The 19,188-nt window shown below is 47.3% G+C and overlaps 1 protein-coding gene across 1 annotated transcript in view; it reads right to left on the reverse strand.

Moving 5' to 3' along the window:
• The window catches only part of col8a1a (collagen, type VIII, alpha 1a), a 250,600-nt gene that overhangs the window by 131,544 nt on the left and 99,868 nt on the right, over nt 1-19,188 (reverse strand). The window contains exon 2 of the mRNA XM_086006988.1: nt 8,159-8,300. The gene's annotated coding sequence lies outside the window, so the exon portion shown is untranslated. The remainder of the gene's footprint in view (nt 1-8,158; nt 8,301-19,188) is intronic.

A 19,188-nucleotide genomic window follows, 5' to 3' on the forward strand; every position in this document is an offset into this window, starting at 1 on the left:
GGCTCCAGCAATTTGGCAGAGGGCCATGGAGCAGGTATTACAGGGAATTCCAGGCACACAATGTTACCTGGATGATATTCTGATTACAGGTGATGGTGATGAAGAACACCTCGCAAACTTGGAACTGGTGCTCAACAGACTGAAAGAGAATGGACTTAGAGTTAATCGGCAGAAATGTGAGTTCTTCCAGAAGCAGATCTCGTACTGTGGTCATGTCATTGACCGGGAGGGGCTTCATAAGTCTCCTGACAAGATAGAGGCAGTTGTAAAGGCTCCCGCTCCGGATAATGTCTCTCAGTTGAGGTCGTTTCTAGGATTGATTAACTATTACCATAAATTTCTACCAAATCTATCCACGGTACTGCACCCGCTAAACGCTCTTTTACAGAAGGGGGTACCATGGGAATGGAGCGAAAACTGTAAGAAGGCATTTCGCAAAAGCAAAGAATTGATCACCTCAGAGGAAGTGTTGGCTCACTTCAACCCGACACTGCCTATTCGGTTGGCTTGTGATGCTTCTCCATATGATATTGGGGCAGTACTCTCACACAAGTTGCCAAATGGCACGGAAAAGCCAGTCGCGTTTGCATCCAGATCATTGACCTCCGCTGAACGCAACTATGCGCAGATCGATAGGGAGACTCTCAGCCTTGTATGGGGAGTGAAGAAGTTTAATCATTACCTGCAGGGCCAAAAATTCACACTTCTGACAGACCATCAGCCGTTGGTATCCATTTTTAACCCTAAGAAGGGTGTTTCAGTGATGACAGCACAGCGTCTCCAGAGATGGTCCCTTTTCCTAGGGGCACATCAATATCAAATAGAATTCAAAGGTACGAAGCAGCATGGCAATGCTGATGGGCTGTCGTGCCTGCCACTACCTGAAGAAGAAGAAACGACGAAAGTTGACCCTGTTGAGTTATTTCATTCGACCATCGTCGAGTGTTTACCAGTCACCAATGCAAGTATTGAAAGAGAAACCAGGAACGACCCGACACTGTCCAGAGTCTACGAGGTGACAGTGAAAGGATGGCCAACACGTGGTGATCCTCTGTTACTGGCATTCTCGGCAAGGCGAGACCAGCTGTCCGTCTGCCATGGTACTTTGATGTACGGGACAAGAGTGATTATTCCTCCCAAGTTAAGGGAAAGAGTTCTAAAAGAACTGCATGAAGGTCATCTGGGGGGAGTTAAGATGAAAAGTCTTGCTAGGGCTTATGTATGGTGGCCGGGTATTGACCAACAGATAGAGGAGTTGACGAAAAGCTGCGCTGGGTGCCAAAAAGTGCAAAATGCACCTCCGATCGCACCACTACACCCATGGGAATGGCCTTCAGCCCCATGGCAACGCATACATATTGACTTTGCTGGTCCATTCATGGACTCCATGTTCCTAATTGCGGTGGACGCACATTCCAAATGGCCAGAAGTGATCAAGATGAATACCACTACTTCAGAAAAGACAATTGCGGTGTTAAGAACAATATTCGCAAGGAACGGATTGCCAGAACAGATCTGTTTGGACAACGGACCACAGTTCGTGTCGGAAGAATTCCAAAAATTCTTAAAGAAGAATGGGGTGAAACATTATACCTCTGCCCCATATCATCCGGCGACAAACGGGTTGGCCGAGAGATTTGTCCAAACATTCAAAAAGGCAATAAAGGCCATGAACGATGATCAGATCCTGCTACAGCACAAGGTGGACAATTTCCTAATGGCGTATCGAAACGCCGCTCATGCAGTGACTAACCAAAGTCCTGCCATGATGTTTTATAACAGGAGGCTGCGGTCCAGGTTGGACTTGTTAAAACCAAATGTGCGGAGGGAAGTGGAAAACAAACAGTTCCGGCATATTAATAACAAGTCCACTCGAAGTTTCAAAGTAGGACAACCCAGTGTTGGCAAGGGGCTATGGAAACGAAAAATGGCAGTCCGGAACAATTCGGGCCAGACAAGGACCTCTGATGTACACAGTAGATATTGGTAACAATGTGATAAGGCGTCATGCGGATCAACTGGTAGAATCAAGAGCAAGGGTCGAACCCATGGTTGCGACAGAGACAACTGTGGAAGACGTTAATGAACCTGAAGCATCTACCTCGGCAGGGACTGTACCTGATGATGACGTCCAATACATTGGAAACCAACAAGAAGAGTCACCTCAGCAACAAGAATCAGAGACCACTGAAAGGCGTTATCCAGACCGAATCAGAAGGCCTCCTGAGAGACTGAACCTTTCAACTGTTTATACCTGAAGTTATATATGTATATATGTTATGATGTTATGTTAAATGGGGATATGACTATTAAGTTAAAAAGGGAGGATTGTGGTGTATGTAACCTGTTCCACCTTAAGAGAACTTAAGCCTGTTCCACCTTAAGAGATGTACTACTTTCTCTGGCTGCTGTATACGTAATACCGGTGGTGACCACCGGTATATAAGCACTGTGTAGTAAGATTGTATTTAGTATAGTCCTGACCTCCAACCAGTAAAGACCTGTTGAACTTTAATCTTGTAGTCTGTGTGTTATTAATTACAACTAGAACACACAGACTTTACAGTTAGAAGGACTATTTCCATACAAAAGGTGAAACATGGAATACTGTTGTGTATGCACCTTTAAGAGAATAACTGGTCTCAGACTGCAGTACCGGCAGTGACCACCCCTGTATAAAAGGCGCTATTGAGCCTCTGTGTTTTTAGTTTCACTATTGACTTCCACCAGTAAAGACTTATTTTGTTCACTCCTGCTGTCCGTGTCTCAATTATTCACGGACGTAACACTGGTGATGAGTAAGAAACGAACTTACCTGCAACTCGGCAGCACCTCAGACGACGTTGTTGAAGGTCGAAGCCAGAAGAAAGAAAAAAAAAATAAAATCCAAAGAAACTCGAGAAACGGGCGTCGACCGTGGGCAACCGCCCTCCAAATCGTCGGATTGAAAACTTGCAGGAGAGACTGTCCAGAGCCAGGCTGGGTTCCTCGGTCTGTGGTTTCCCAGCTAATCGGGCTGGTGGCAGGTAGTGCACTGATCCTTCCTGGGCTGCGGCGGGCTAGAGCTCGATCGGGTGGCTTTTCAACGGGGCTGGGCAGCGAGTCGGGAAGCAAAGAGAGAGAGAGAGGGTGGAGCACACAGGGCGCGGCCAGTGCTTCGAATCCAGGCAGCGTTCGGACCTAAGAAGAGGGAGGGAAGTGTCCCAGAGGGTCCGCTCCATGACGGGAAAATAATAAAAGAAAAAGAATCAATATTAAACGCGCAAGAAACCATGGAAAGCAGCGCTAACAACAGCGGGGAAAAAGGCAAAGTGCGGGAGGCGCCATTTTGTTAAATCGGGGAAGAAGGCAAAGCGCCATTTTAGATTTGCAAGATGCCGAAGACTGGCTGTATCACTGCTTTTGATAATACAATAGAGGACTGGACCACGTATGTGGAAAGAGTCGAGGTATATTTCGAGGCAAACGAAATAGCGGAGGGGAAAAAGGCATCGATATTGCTAAACTTAATGGGCGCTAGAACGTACGGCCTATTGCGGGACCTGATTACTCCAGCCAAACCGAAGGCGAAGAGTTTTAACGAAATTGTTGCTGTCCTACAGGAACACTTAAACCCTGCACCGCTGTTGATAGCAGAAAGATTTAAATTCCACAGGAGAACTCAGCACAAAGATGAGAGCAATGCTGAGTATCTTACGGAACTACGCAAGCTATCAAAGCACTGCCAGTTCGGAGCAGGACTGGCAGATACCCTACGGGATAAATTTGTCTGTGGACTCCTGAGTGAAGGAACACAGAAGAAGTTACTCTCAGAGAAAGAGCTGACGCTAGATAAGGCTTTCAGCGTGGCAGTATCGTATGAAGCAGCAGCCAGGGGAGCTGCAGAAATTCAACAAAAACCACAGGAATACGGCACCCATGAAATGACACGGGGATTTGCAAAATGTTATCGCTGCGGCAGAACTAACCATGACCAGAAGGACTGCTGGTCCAAAGACAAAATATGCAGGCAATGCGGGAAGATGGGACACATTGCACGAGTTTGCAGGTCTGGGAAGAAGACCAGCGACAACAAAAAGGCTACTAAGGAACCATACAAGAAAGTACAAAAGATGACGGACAGTAGTTCCGAAGACCAGATGAGCGATAGTGAATCCGGGAACAGGAGACTAAGCTGTCTCAAACTTCACAATGTAATCGCAAAAGAGGATCACCGAACCATTTGGGTCACCCTCACGATAGCAGGGTCCCAAGTTAAAATGGAATTGGATACAGGATCAGCGCTAACCGTCATGAATCGATGAGACTACGAGCGGCTATTTTCACACATACCCTTGAGAGAGACATCCATCGTCTTGACGACGTATACGGGGCAAAAAGTATACCCCAGAGGAAAAATAAGGGTGCCTGTCGAATACAACGGCAAGAAAATACGGAAATTGTATCTCTACATACTGCCAAATGGTGGACCACCGTTATTGGGACGGGAATGGATCAGGAAGCTAAACTTAGATTGGCACTCCATTCATGCAATGACGGTGGACGGTAAAAAAGATGAAGACGTCACTCCTGGACGATTGTCAACAATCTTAGCTAACGCCAAAGAGGTATTTCAACAAGAACTGGGCACGCTTAAAGGCGTAACCGCCTCGATAAAAATAGAAGAGAATGCAGTTCCCAAGTTTTTCAAAGCAAGACCGGTACCATATGCAATTCGCCCAGCCGTCGAGGCAGAGCTGGAGAATCTGGAGAAGGCGGGCGTGTTGTCTAAGATCGACTGGAGCGAGTGGGCGACACCCATCGTTCCTGTCATGAAGAAAACGTTAAGCAATAAGTCCGGGGAGCCAAGGAAGATTCGCATCTGTGGGGATTTCAAGGTGACGGTGAACCCGGTCCTTCACACAGTACAATATCCTCTTCCAAGGATAGAAGACATATTCGCCTCACTGTCTGGAGGGAAGCGTTTTACAAAAATTGACCTAGCACAAGCATATTTGCAGATGGAGGTTGAGGAGTCCTCTAGGAAGTATCTCACGATAAACACTCACAAAGGTCTTTACCAGTATCATCGATTGATATTCGGAGTAACATCGGCTCCGGCGATATGGCAAAGAGCGATGGAACAAGTCCTGCAAGGGATTCCGGGGACTCAGTGTTACTTGGACGACATCCTTGTAACAGGTGAAGATGACAGTGAACACCTTAACAACCTAGAACAGGTGCTCACTAGATTACGGGAACATGGGCTGCGAGCCAACCGCCCCAAGTGCGAATTTTTTAAGAAACAGATATCGTATTGTGGCCACGTGATTGATGAAGAGGGGTTACATAAGTCCCCTGACAAAATTGAAGCGGTTGTTAAGGCCCCAGCGCCTGAAAATGTGTTGCAACTGAGGTCATTCCTCGGATTGGTGAATTACTATCATAAGTTTTTGCCGAATTTGTCGACAATTCTGCACCCACTGAACGCCCTGCTACGAACGGGGGTAGCATGGAAATGGAGCGATGATTGTAAGCGTGCTTTTCAGAAGAGTAAGGACTTAATCACTTCAAGGGAAGTATTGGCTCACTACAACCCAGCACTGCCAATCAGGCTGGCGTGTGATGCGTCTCCCTACGGCATTGGGGCGGTACTGTCACATAAATTCCTTGATGGTTTAGAGAGGCCGATAGCTTTTGCGTCACGCTCGTTAACTTCTGCCAAGCGTAACTACGCCCAGATTGACAGAGAGGCCCTCAGCCTAGTGTGGGGGGTGAAGAAGTTCAATCACTACCTGCACGGTCAAAAATTTACTCTACTAACCGATCATCAACCTCTTGTCTCCATTTTCAACCCTCAGAAGGGTGTACTGATAATGACAGCACAACGGCTGCAGAGATGGTCCCTTTTCCTAGGGTCACACCAATATGACATCGAGTACAAAGGAACTAAACAGCATGGAAATGCTGATGGATTGTCACGTCTACCGTTGCTGACAGTGGAAGAAGAAGACCTTGCAGTGGATCCAATGGAGTTATTCCACTCGACCATAGTCGAATGTCTCCCTGTGACGAATGCAAACATAGAAAAGGAAACACGGAATGACCCGACACTATCACGGGTCTATGATTTAACGGTGAAGGGATGGCCAGCACATGGTGAACCACTGCTGCCAGCATTCTCGCCGAGAAGAGAACAGCTGTCAGTGTGCAGAGGAACCTTGATGTGTGGATCCAGAGTAGTAATTCCACCTAAGTTGACGGATAGAGTGCTCAATGAGCTTCATGAGGGTCATCTGGGTGGGGTAAAAATGAAGAGCTTAGCCAGAGCGTTTGTGTGGTGGCCGGGAATCGATAGAGAAATCGAAGAGATGATCAAGAGCTGTGCAGGATGCCAGAAGGTTCAAAACGCCCCACCACAAGCTCCTCTGCATCCATGGGAGTGGCCCTCATCTCCATGGCAAAGGGTGCACATTGATTTTGCTGGTCCCTTCATGGACTCGATGTTTTTAATTGCGGTGGATGCACATTCAAAGCGGCCAGAGGTAATAAAAATGTCCTCAACCACCACGGAAAAAACTATCACAGTTTTACGAACCATATTCGCCAGGAATGGGCTGCCTGAACAGATTTGCTCTGACAATGGACCACAGTTTGTGTCTGAAGAGTTCCGGAGGTTCTTAAAGAACAATGGTGTTAAGCATTACACATCTGCCCCATATCATCCAGCCACTAATGGATTGGCCGAGAGGTTTGTCCAAACATTCAAGAAGGCTATCAAGGCAATGTGTAATGAAGATATACCCCTACAACACAAGGTGGACAACTTCTTGTTTGCCTACATGCGACACATGCGGTTACCAACCAAACTCCAGCCATGATGTTCTTCAATCGAAGACTACAATGCCGCTTGGATTTGGTTAAGCCAAACGTCCGAAGAGATGTGGAGAACAGGCAGTTTCAGAATATGAATGAAAGGCCGACCAGGAGTTTTAAGATAGGTCAACCAGTTTTGGCCCGGGACTACCGCACTGAGAAATGGCAGCCAGGAACGATTTGTACACGACAAGGACCTCTCATGTATACCGTGGACGTTGGGGAGAGCATTGTAAGACGCCATGCTGACCAGATTCTAGAGTCACGGGAAAACGTCAACTCCACACCACGATCTGATACACCTGGTAATGAAATCGACGTTCCAATTGCAGCTACCGCAGAACCGATAATATTGGAAGCAGATGAACCAAACAACGACATTGATCCCGACTCAACATTGCCAGAAGAACCTAATACCCCAAAGTGGCGTTATCCAGACAGAATCAGGAAGCCTCCTCAAAGACTGAACTTATAATTGCTTAAACTTAACCAATGTATCTAGCAACAGTAATTGTGATTGTAACTAGTTATCATTTAGTTGTTAAATGAATGTTATGTACTGTTTATCTAAAAGGGGAGGAATTGTTGTGTATGTACCTTTAAGAGAATAACTGGTCTCAGACTGCAGTACCGGCAGTGACCACCCCTGTATAAAGGCGCTATTGAGCCTCTGTGTTTTTAGTTTCACTATTGACTTCCACCAGTAAAGACTTATTTTGTTCACTCCTGCTGTCCATGTCTCAATTATTCACGGACGTAACAAATACCTGCCCACAACTTGCTATTGAGGCCGAGTTTGGAAATCAAATTGGTTAAATATTTGAAAAGGAAGAATATAAAAGGATAGGAGACATGGGATTGGAATCGAAAGCTCTAGTTGAAGAGCTATCACCGGTACAGATAGGTCAAATGGCCTCTTTCTGTGCTGTAACTTATATGATTCTAAGATATCTAATTACAGTGCAGAGACTTATATGGTCCTTAATATGTGCTTAATTCCACTTAAAGTAAAACATTATCAAGTTTTCCTCACTATAACCATTGACATTTCTCCAGCATTTAATTTATCATAGGATGTCCAGTAGACGAAAGACATTTCAACACTTAGTCTGCTCTTCAAGACCCTTCTCTTCCTCTTTCAGGTAAAGTTTGATCTTTAGTCTGATCCTTGTTACACTCTTCAGGTCTCACATACTCAAGGAGATAAGAAGTTCTTTACCCTGCAACATGTTTCTGCATAGGCTTTCTTGCAGAGTGGGTGTACTATCTTCTGTAGGTGTGAATTTAAATCTTATCTACTTACCTGTCCTTCCTATGACCTAATGGATTTTCCTTCTCTAATTCCCTTGGCTTGTGCAGCTAGAGATGAATTGTAGAGCTTAGATTCAAGTCCAATGATCCAAATATTTTGGGTTTCTGATGATTTAAATGTCAGATTGATAGATCTGAAAAATAAAGAGAAATCAAAGTTCAGGTTAGGTCCACCTGAAATGTGCCAAAGTCAAACCTAAAGACCGACTCAAAGGCTTGACATCTAGTGCTACTGTCCACCAATTTTTCAGTCACCTCATAGATTACAGTTTTTGTGCCTTTAAGACCGCCTCTTTGACATAGTGAGCTTTATAACCCTAATTTATTGTAGAACGTAGGAATAGGAGTAGGCCCGTCATTCTCTCGAGCCTCTTCTGCCATTCAATTAGATCATGGCTCATCTTTTCCTCAACTCCATTTACCCGCCTTTGCTCTATATCCCTCGGTTCCCTTATGTAACAAAAATCTAACTATCTCAATCTTAAAATTTTTAATTGACTCAGCATCCACAGCGTTTTGAGTGACTTGCATTCTAGATTTCCACTACCCTTTGTGTTAAAACGTGCTTCCTGATTTCACTCCTAAATGGCTGAGCTCTAATTTTAAGATTTATGCCCTTTTGTTCTGGATTCCCCCACCAGATAGTTTCTCTGTATCTACCCCATCGAATCCCTTTTACCATTTTAAACACCTCGATTAGATCACCCCTTAGTCTTCTAAACTCAATGGAATATAAGGCAAGTTTATGCAACCAATCCTGATAATTTAACCCTTACAGTCCTGGTATCATTCTGGTGAATCTGCGCTGTACCCCTTCCAAGGCCAATATATCTTTCCTGAGGTCGGGTGCGCAAAACTCCAGACGGGGTCTGATCAAGGCTCTGTACAACTGATGCATCACTTCCTCACTTTTGTATTCCAACCCCCTTGAGATTAAGGCCATTAGCCTTTTTGTTCCTGTGCACTAGCTGTTACTGATTCACCTCTACCTGTTTTTGCTCTGGAAATCTTTTATGGAGGACTTTGCCCTCCTATTCCACCACAATGTCCCTTTCTTTACTTTGTAAATTCTTATGCCTTACTGGTTTGACTTTTATATTAAAGTGCAGTTTGAAAAAAAATTTCTGGGACTGTTCACTCAAAAGAATAAAATATAAAATCCTTTCCCACTGTGGGATCAGTGGCACCCATCTAGAGGTTATGCTGTTCTTGCGAACTTTGTTTGTCCCTGCCTTGTGTTTTGCAGTTTACTTCTGCTCAATGTACTTCTTATTCATTTGTTGTCCTGCTTACTCATTATTAGCAAAAGATATTTTTGTTATTCTGCCCATGGCTGTTGTCAGCGGGAAGACAATATATTCCACTTGATTCCTTACCTGAGGAGTAACTGAAAATCTGTACAACTTCAGGACTCTTGGGGTGAAATTCTCTTAATGAAAAATGGGATTGTTTTTCTCTCCATAACAAATTGCAGGAATGCATGGTTTTGAAATGTATGTTTTCTAAAATGGGCCATTTTGTTACTGGGCCATTAATTACAGAACAAAACAGACTTTCTCCTGTTTTTCATTAAAAGAGGAATTTTATTTTGCTGGCGTCTCCATACCATGGATGATCCGTACTTAGTTTAAAACTTATGTTCTTTTACTGTTTATTTGCTGTTGCATTTAAGAGGAAAAGTACTAACAAATTCATAACTTAGTTTTAAAACAAAATCCCCAAATTTAACCCGGAGGACAAATCCTGCGTGCGGGGGATATTTTGGGCATGAGGCCCAGGCCATTTTAGCCCCCGGGCCTCATTTTAATAAGATACGAACATAAGAAATAGGAGCAAGAGTAGGCCATTCAGCCCTTCGAGCCTGCTCCGCCATTTAATAAGATCATGATTGATCTTCGACCTCAACTCCACTTTCCTGCACTATCCCCATATATATTTCATTTGCAATGTTCTTGCCCACTCACTTAACCCTGTTCCTGGGACTAGGGACAGGGTCACTGGTACAAGGCTTGGAAGCTAAGCAGAGCCAGGCCTGGTTAGTACTTGGAGAGGTGACCATCAGGGAAGACCAGGTGCAGAAGGTCACGGAAAGAGCCCTGAGGAGGGGCGGTTGGTGAGAAGGTCACGAAAGGAGCCCCGGGAGGGGTGGCTGGTGAGCAGGCCCAGGCGTTGGGCTGAAGATTGTCAGACAGGAGGAATGGTGGAAATGGAATGGCGGCGCGCACAGACACAGTGGCTTTGCTTCTCCCAGGATGGTGCTATTTATGTTTAATGTTATTTGTACTGGACTCATGGGAGCTTGCAAGATCACATTTTGTTGTGCATTGTACAATGACAATAAAGTTGAATTATTATTATATCCCCTTGCAGCCTCTTTGCATCCTCCTCACAACTTACATTCCCACCTAGCTTTGTATCATCAGCAAACTTGGATATATTACATTTGGTCCCCTCATTGATATAGATTGTAAATAGCTGAGGCCCAAGCACAGATCCTTGAGGTATTCCACTAGTTACAGTCTGCCAACCCAAAAATGACCCGTTTATTCCTACTGATGCACTATCAATTGCTACAAAAGACTGGAGATTGAGAAAGTAATAAACAGGCTTTTATTACCAAAGAACAGAGCATGCCTCTTGTGGTTGCCTGGTATCCAAAAGGGCCGGGGGCTGCCGAGCAGCGACCTTTATACCCAGCCATGAGGGTGGAGCCAGGGGCGGAGTCAGCTGAGGCATGCACAGACAAGTACAACAATATGCAAGAGTGAACAACAGTACTAACAGTGAACAACAGTACTAACAAAAGTGGTGAACAACAATACTAACAACAGTGGTTTACCACATTCACCCCTTGTTTAGAATTGAGTCCGGCGGGGTGAAGTGCACTAAAAATTTGTGTACTGAAGTCTATCAGGAGGCCTTGTAAGCCGTCCTGAGCGTCGCAGCAGCGGCGGTGATGGTGCAGCATCCAACGTTGAACCTGGTGTCTTGTTCAGAGGAGGAGTAGCAGGTGGCAGACCCTGGGGCTGCTGCATGCCGTCTACAGGGGTCAGAGCATGGGTAATGGGAGGTAGCGATGGTGGTCTCTCAGAGGCACCCGAAGGTGCAAGGTCTCGTGCGGGGACTGTGTCCTGGGGGTAGGCAGGAGTAGCGGTGGGTGGCGAAGAGGGTGTTTCAGGAGCACCCGCAGGTGCGAGGTCTCGAATGGAGACTGTATCCTCCCGCCCGTCCGGGTACACCACGTAAGCATACTGCGGGTTGGCGTGGAGGAGGCTCACCCTCTCGACCAGGGGGTCCGCCTTATGGGTCCTCACGTGCTTCCGCAGTAGGACGGGGCCTGGAGAAGTCAGCCATGTTGGTAGCGAAATCCCCGACGTGGACTTCCTGGGGAAGGAGAACATTCTCTCGTGAGGAGTGGCATTGGTGGGTGTACAGAGCAGCGACCGAATGGAATGGAGCGCCGCAGGGAGGACCTCCTGCCAGCGGGAGGTCGGAAGGCCCTTAGATTTTAAGTTTAAAAGGACTGCCTTCCAGACTGTCGCATTCTCCCTTTCCACCTGGCCGTTACCCCGGGGGTTATAGCTGGTGGTCCTGCTTGTAGCAATGCCTCTCGCGAGCAGGTACTGCCGAAGTTCGTCGCTCATAAAAGATGAGCCCCTGTCGCTATGGATATAGCTAGGGAAACCGAACAATGCGAAGAGGTTATTCAGACATTTAATGACCGTGGTACTAGTCATGTCCGAGCAAGGGATGGCAAACGGGAAACAGGAGTACTCATCAATTATATTGAGGAAGTACACATTGCGGTCAGAGGAGGGGAGGGGCCCTTTAAAATCGATGCTCAGCCGCTCGAAGGGGCGCGTGGCTTTGATCAGGCTCGCTCTGTCTGGCCTATAAAAATGCGGCTTGCACTCGGCACAGATCTGGCAGTTCCTGGTCATGGTCCTGACCTCCTTGATGGAGTAGGGCAGGTTACGGGGTTTGATAAAATGGAAGAACCTGGTGACCCCCGGGTGGCAGAGGTCATTGTGGAGGGTCTGTAATCTATCAACCTGCGCGTTGGCGCACGTACCACGTGATAGGGCATCTGGGGGCTCATTGAGTTTCCCGGGCCGGTACAAGATATCGTAATTGTAGGTGGAGAGTTCGATTCTCCACCTTAATATCTTGTCATTCTTGATTTTGCCCCGCTGCTTATTATGAAACATAAAGGCTACTGAACGCTGGTCAGTGAGCAGGGTAAATCGTTTTCCGGCCAGGTAATGCCGCCAATGTCGCACGGCTTCCACAATGGCCTGGGCCTCCTTTTCGACAGAGGAGTGTCGAATCTCGGGGCCCTGGAGGGTCCTTGAGAAAAAGGCCACGGGTCTCCCCGCCTGGTTAAGGGTTGCAGCTAGGGCAAAGTCGGATGCGTCGCTCTCCACTTGAAAAGGGAGGGACTCATCCACAACGTGCATTGTGGCCTTCGCAATATCGCTTTTTATGAGAGTGAAGGCTGCACAGGCCTCTGCTGTCAGGGGGAAGGAGGCGGACTTGATGAGGGGTCGGGCTTTATCCGCATAGTTGGGCACCCACTGAGCATAGTAAGAGAAAAACCCCAGGCATCTCTTCAGTGCTTTCTGGCAGTGGGGGAGGGGGAGCTCCATAAGAGGGCGCATTCTATCGGGGTCTGGGCCGATGACTCCGTTCTCCACTACGCAGCCAAGAATAGCAAGGCGCTTAGTACGAAACATACATTTGTCTTTGTTGTATGTGAGATTCAGCCGCTGGGCCGTCCGGAGGAATTCCCCTAGATTAACGTCGTGGTCCTGCTGGTCGTGGCCGCAGATGGTGACGTTGTCTAGATATGGGAAAGTGGCCTGGAGCGCGTTCTGGTCAACCATCCGGTCCATCTCCCGTTGGAAGACAGAAACTCCGTTGGTGACGCCGAAGGGAACTCTGAGAAAGTGATAGAGCCGACCGTCAGCTTCAAAAGCTGTGTACTGGCGGTCCTCAGCCCTGATGGGGAGCTGGTGGTATGCCGACTTCAGATCAATCGTCGAGAACACCTGGTATTGTGCTATCTGATTGACCATGTCAGATATGCGGGGGAGTGGGTATGCATCCAACTGGGTGTAGCGATTGATCATCTGGCTGTAGTCAATCACTAGGCGCTGTTTTCCGCCAGTCTTCACCACCACCACTTGAGCTCGCCATGGGCTATTGCTGCTCTCGATAATCCCTTCCTTCAGGAGTCTCGCTACCTCGGATTTAATGAAACCCCTATCCCCGGCACTGTAACGCCTACTTTTGGTAGCGATGGGCTTACAGTCGCGGGTGAGGTTAGCGAACAAGGAGGGGGGGGAGACTTTAAGGGTGGAGAGGCTGCAAATGGCGCGCGGCGGGCGATTTAAAAACTGCTGGCTGCAGACCGTGAGAGGGGGGAGGGGTCCACCATACGCTAAAGTGACACTCTTAAGGTGGCACTGAAAATCCAACCCCAGTAGGACGGCAGCGCAGAGATCGGGCAGGACCAGAAGTTTAAAATTTTTGTATTCCGTACCCCGCACTGAAAGAGTCACCATACAGTAGCCACCGACTTCCGCTGACTGGGCTTTGGAAGCCATAGAGATGCGATGACGCGTCGGCAGGACCGGGAGAGAGTAACTGCGCACCGTGTCGGGGTGTATAAAACTCTCCGTGCTCCCGCTGTCAAAAAGGCAGGTAGTGGCGCGGCCGTTTACCGTAATGTCCATCATAGACCTGGACAGTTGATGCGGGAGAGATTGATCCAGCGTCACGGAAGCCAGCGTATGTTCAAGCGCGTCGATGCGGTCGTCCGATGAGGCGGTGGTGGAGTCCGGGTCCCCCGTAACCGAAGTCGGAGGCGTCCAAGATGGCGGACAAAATGGCGGCGCCCACGGTCCCGATCCCCACGCGGCTGAGGGAGCCCAAGATGGCGGGTAAGATGGCTGCGCCCACGGTTCACACGCGGCGCTGCTGGCGTTAGCGGTCTTCCCTTTGCAGGCGCTAATGTAGTGACCTTTCTTCCCGCAGCCGGAGCAGGTAGCATTCTTCGCGGGGCAGCGTGCTCTAGGGTGTTTAGCTTGGCCACAAAAATAGCATTTTTGTGCCTTGGACATCGCTGCAGCAGTCGGAGGTGGCGGTCCCATGGCCCAAGATTGCGGCGTCCACGGCGCGGGGCGATTAGGGGAGAAAGCGTCCATATTTCTGTGGGCCGCATCGAGCGAGAGCGCGAGGGACACTGCCTTTGTCAGGTCTATTTCACCCTTCTCCAGCAGCCTCTGCCGGGAGTAGTCGGACCTTAGACCCGCAACGAAAGCATCTCGTATCAGTCCCTCCGCATGTGCCGCGGCCAATACTTCCTTGCAGTCGCAGCCGCGTCCGAGTACCCGCAGTGCCCGTAGGAAGGCCTCCACCGATTCCCCGGGCTGCTGTCTGCGAGATCTTAAAAGGTGCCTGGCATAGACCGTGTTAACCGGGCGTGCATACTGCCCTTTCAGTAGGTCGATAGCCGCCGCGTAGGTCGTCGCATCTTGGATTAAAGTATAGACTTGGTGGCTCACCTTCGAGGCCAGGATTTTCAGTTTATTTTCATCAAGAGTCACGGTCGAGGCTTCCAGATACGCCTCAAAGCAACGCAGCCATTGTGCGAATTTAGTCGACGAACCCGCTTCTTGGGGGTCTAGGTCCAGGCATGTTGGTCTGAGGGCTCGCAGCAGCGCCTGCTGCGCAGCGTTTTGCGCCATCGGTTGATCAGCATCCGCAGCCAACATTTAACTTTGGTAATAAAATTGATGCACTATCAATTGCTACAAAAGACTGGAGATTGAGAAAGTAATAAACATGCTTTTATTACCAAAGAACAGAGCATGCCTCTTGTGGTTGCCTGGTATCCAAAAGGGCCGGGGGCTGCCGAGCAGCGACCTTTATACCCAGCCATGAGGGTGGAGCCAGGGGCGGAGTCAGCTGAGGCATGCACAGACAAGTACAACAATATGTAAGAGTGAACAACAGTACTAACAGTGAACAACAGTACTAACAACAGTGGTGAACAACAATACTAACAACAGTGGTTTACCACACCTACTCTCTGTTTTCTGTCCATTAATCAATCCTCAATCCATGCTAGTACATAACCCCCAATCCCATGAGCCCTAATTTTGTTTAATAACCTTTTGTGTGGCACCTTATCAAATGCCTTCTGAAAATCTAAATACACTACATCCAGTGGTTCCCCCTCATCTATCCTGCTAGTTACAACCTCAAAAATACTCAGATTTGTCAAATATGATTTCCCTTTCATAAATCCGTGTTGACTCTGCCCAATGCTATTATTACTTTCTAAGTGCCCTGTTACCACGTCCTTAATAATAGATTCTAGCATTTTCCCTACTACTGATGTCAGGCTAACTGGTCTGTAGTTCCCCGTTTTCTCTCTCCCTCCTTTCTTAAATAGTGGGGTTACATTTGCTACCTTCCAATCCGTGAGAACCGTTCCAGAATCTATGGAATCCTGGAAGATGTCAACCAATGCATCCACTATCTCTATAGCCACCTCTTTCAAAACCCTAGGATGTAGGCCATCAGATCCAGGGGATTTATTGGCTTTCAGTCCCATTAATTTCTCTAGTACTATTTCCTTACTAATACTAATTATTAGTAAGTTCCTCATTCTCACTAGACCCTTGGTTCTCCACTATTTCTGGGAAGTTTTTTGCGTCTTCTTCCGTGAAGACAGATACAAGTAATTTCTCTGCCATTTCCTTATTCCCCATTATAATTTCTCCTGTCTCTGCCTGTAAGGGACCCACGTTTACTTTAGCTAATCTTTTCCTTTTTACAAACCTAAAGAAGCTTTTACAGTCTGTTTTTTATGTCTCTCACTAGTTTACTCTCATTTTATTTTCCGTTTCTTTAGCAACTACTTGGTCCTCCTTTGCTGAATTCTAAAATCCTCCTAATCCTCAGGCTTACTACTCTTTTTGGCAATATTATAGGCCTCTTCCTTTAATCTAATACTATCTTTAATTTCTCTTGTTAGCCACGGGTGCACCATTTCTCCCGTGGTGTTTTTATTCCTTAAGGGAATGTATGTTAGTTGCGAATTATGAATTATTTCTTTAAATGTTTGCCATTGCCTTTCTGCTGTCATACCTTTTCCCAACCTACCTTAGCCAACTCGCCTCTCATACCTACGTAGTATGCCTTGTTCAGATTTAGGACCCGAGTTTCGGACTTAATTAAATCACTCAACTTCAACATAAAATTCTATCATATTATGATCACTGCACCCAAGAGGCTCCTTTAATACAATATATTAATTAACCCTATCTCATTGCACAATTGAGAGGCAAGATTGAGGGGCTGTCCTCCTGATCGTGTGATGATTCAGTCAACCTGCCTGCATTGCGGGTGCAATTTCCGGTAGGACTCCTAATGCTTACTTAATGTAGGATGACCATATGTCCCCATTTTCTGGGGACAGTCTCCAGCTTAGGTATTGTGTCCCCGGGCAAACAATGTCCCCGGAAGAGGCCCTGGTTCTGGAAACTAGTCCCCGAATAAAATGTTCAGTGACTAAACATAAAATAGTTTCAGGCAATAAACAAAAACTCTGGCCAACAGATTTAGGGAAATAAATTTAAAATTTCACCCCCATTAATTACATCTAAAAACAATACACTATAATTAGTTATCGCAGGTGCGACTGATGTTTCAACAACTTTGGTCGTCACGTGCTGGAGGCGCTGCCCACCATGTCGTCAAACCGGGGTGACTGATGATTGATGGCGGAACTGACCAATCAAAGCAGGGGGAAATTGAGCTGCATCTACATCATAAATAAATTAGATGAATAAAGTGCGGGCAGAGGCGGGATTATCTGGTGAAAGACGGAGGGCTAGTGGGTGGTGTATTTGTGAAAGAATGGAGCCAAAGAGAACGTGCCAAATTTAAGAAAGTAAGTTTATTTACCAGTATCTTTTAAGTACTTGGATATGTTGTATTCTTACTAATTGAGGTGCTTTATTCAACCACTAGTTCGAAAGAACTCGGGTCCCAAAAAATGTATTTATTTTCATAGATGCTGATTGAGCTGTTTGTTTTTGTTTCAAATTTCTAGCATATGTAGATTCCTTTTTATCTTATCTAATCAATCTTTAATGCACACAGATTAATTTTTTCAGCACTTTCGTCTTTGTTTTTAGCTTGTGTGCAGTGATACTGAAATAAACACTAGTACTACATCAATGGCCAACAGTTTAGTGGGAATGGGGGCAAGAGAGCCAGGAAGTGGGTCTTATTCACATAGATAGAGCAGGAGGTAAGGGAGAAATTAGAGAAAGACATGGGTTCAGGGCTTGGGCACAGGGGAGCCTTGGGAAATGTTTGGCTTGGTGAACAAGGGGATTGGGAAGTGTGGCTGAGGCAGATGAACAGCTGGTCTTAATCTTTGTGACAAACAAGTATGTGGACCTCCTTCACTTGTTGTTGGCGAGAACATTGTAATTTCCATAATACATACACTGGAGAAAATTCTGAAAGCTGAAAACCCTCAGCTGTAGGAGGGAAGGTGGGCAGAAGCAGGAGCAGAGATGGGCAATGTTACAGAGGTGGAAGTGGGCGGTTTTTGTGATGACAGGATTGTGGAGTTGGAAGTTCAGTTCAGGGGCACTGTGGTGGCAAACCATTTGGTTCAACCTAAGATAGTGGCCAGGGAACAGAGAAGGAATCGGTGGTGTGATGAAATATATGCCTTCATCAGCCTATGTGTTTTACCTGTGTGTTTCACCTGCTTGTATTGTGTGAACCGCCCCCTTTTGTTCCTATTGTGTGTATTGGCTACGCCCCTGTCTTTTGCCATATAAAGGTCTCAGGAGCTGGATGAGTCATTCCTACCAGACGCCCGATGTGGGAAGACCTGTAATGCTGCTATGTTCTTAGTGATTAAAAGCCTTAGTTGAATCCTTTAAATTCCTTGTCTTTGAGTTATTGAAGGCACATCAATTTTAATCACTAAAACACCAGGATGGATCGACTCCTGAAACCAGAGCGCTTGGATCTGGACCCCCATGCCTCAGACGCAGCCACACAGTTCGGACACTGGTTCCAATGCTTCGAATTTTTCATTGCAAACTCATCCACTGCCATAGCCGCAGCCGAAACCGCTACCGGAGACATGAAACTGGGAATCCTGCGAAACTGGGTGAGCCATCGGGTCTCCCCCCTCATCCAAGATGCCACCAGCTACGAGGAGGCCTGCACCATCCTGAAGGCCCACTAGGCGCGGCCAATAAACGTGGTGTACGCCAGGCATCTTCTGACTACTCGCACGCAGCGGCATGGTGAGTCACTAGAGGACTTTATACTAAACCTAAAAGTACTGGGCAGAGACTGTAACTGTAAGGCCGTGTCTGCCATTGTGTACACAGAGGAGCTGATTCGAGACTCCCTTATTGCGGGCCTCAGTTCAAATTATATTCGGCAGAAACTGTTTGAAAAGGAGGGACTGGACTTAAAACAGGCTATAGATATAGCGCGCTCGCTGGATATGGCCCAGAGGAACTCTGAATCCTGTTCCCCAGGCCATGCGGCCCACTCCGCCTCGTGCGCGCCGTGGGGGCCGCCACCTTGGAAGCCATCTTCACCTCCCAGGTCTCAGGCCAGCCCAGCACCATCGGAGCCCCAGCCTCCACCCAGGAGCCCCACTACTGCCGCAATGCATCGGGGCCCGAAATGCTACTTCTGCGGCCAGGACAAACACTCCAGGCATCTGTGCCCAGCGAAGGGCACCACCTGTTTTAAATGCGGGAAGAAAGGACATTTCAGCAAAGTCTGCAGAGGGAACCGCGCCTCCAACTCCACCACCGCCGCGTGCGCGCCGTGGGAGCGGCCATCTTGGAAGCCATCTTGTCCACCCTCATGGAGTCCACCATCTTGCCCCGACTACACGGACCTCCAGGACCCACTGGTGGCCTCGATCACAGTGGATCAGTCCAGGCCGCATCCGTTGTCTAAATC

Source organism: Somniosus microcephalus, chromosome 14 (assembly GCF_052327205.1).
Source record: "Somniosus microcephalus isolate GS21.2 chromosome 14, FLI_Smic_1.0, whole genome shotgun sequence".
Lineage (NCBI taxonomy): Eukaryota > Metazoa > Chordata > Chondrichthyes > Squaliformes > Somniosidae > Somniosus > Somniosus microcephalus.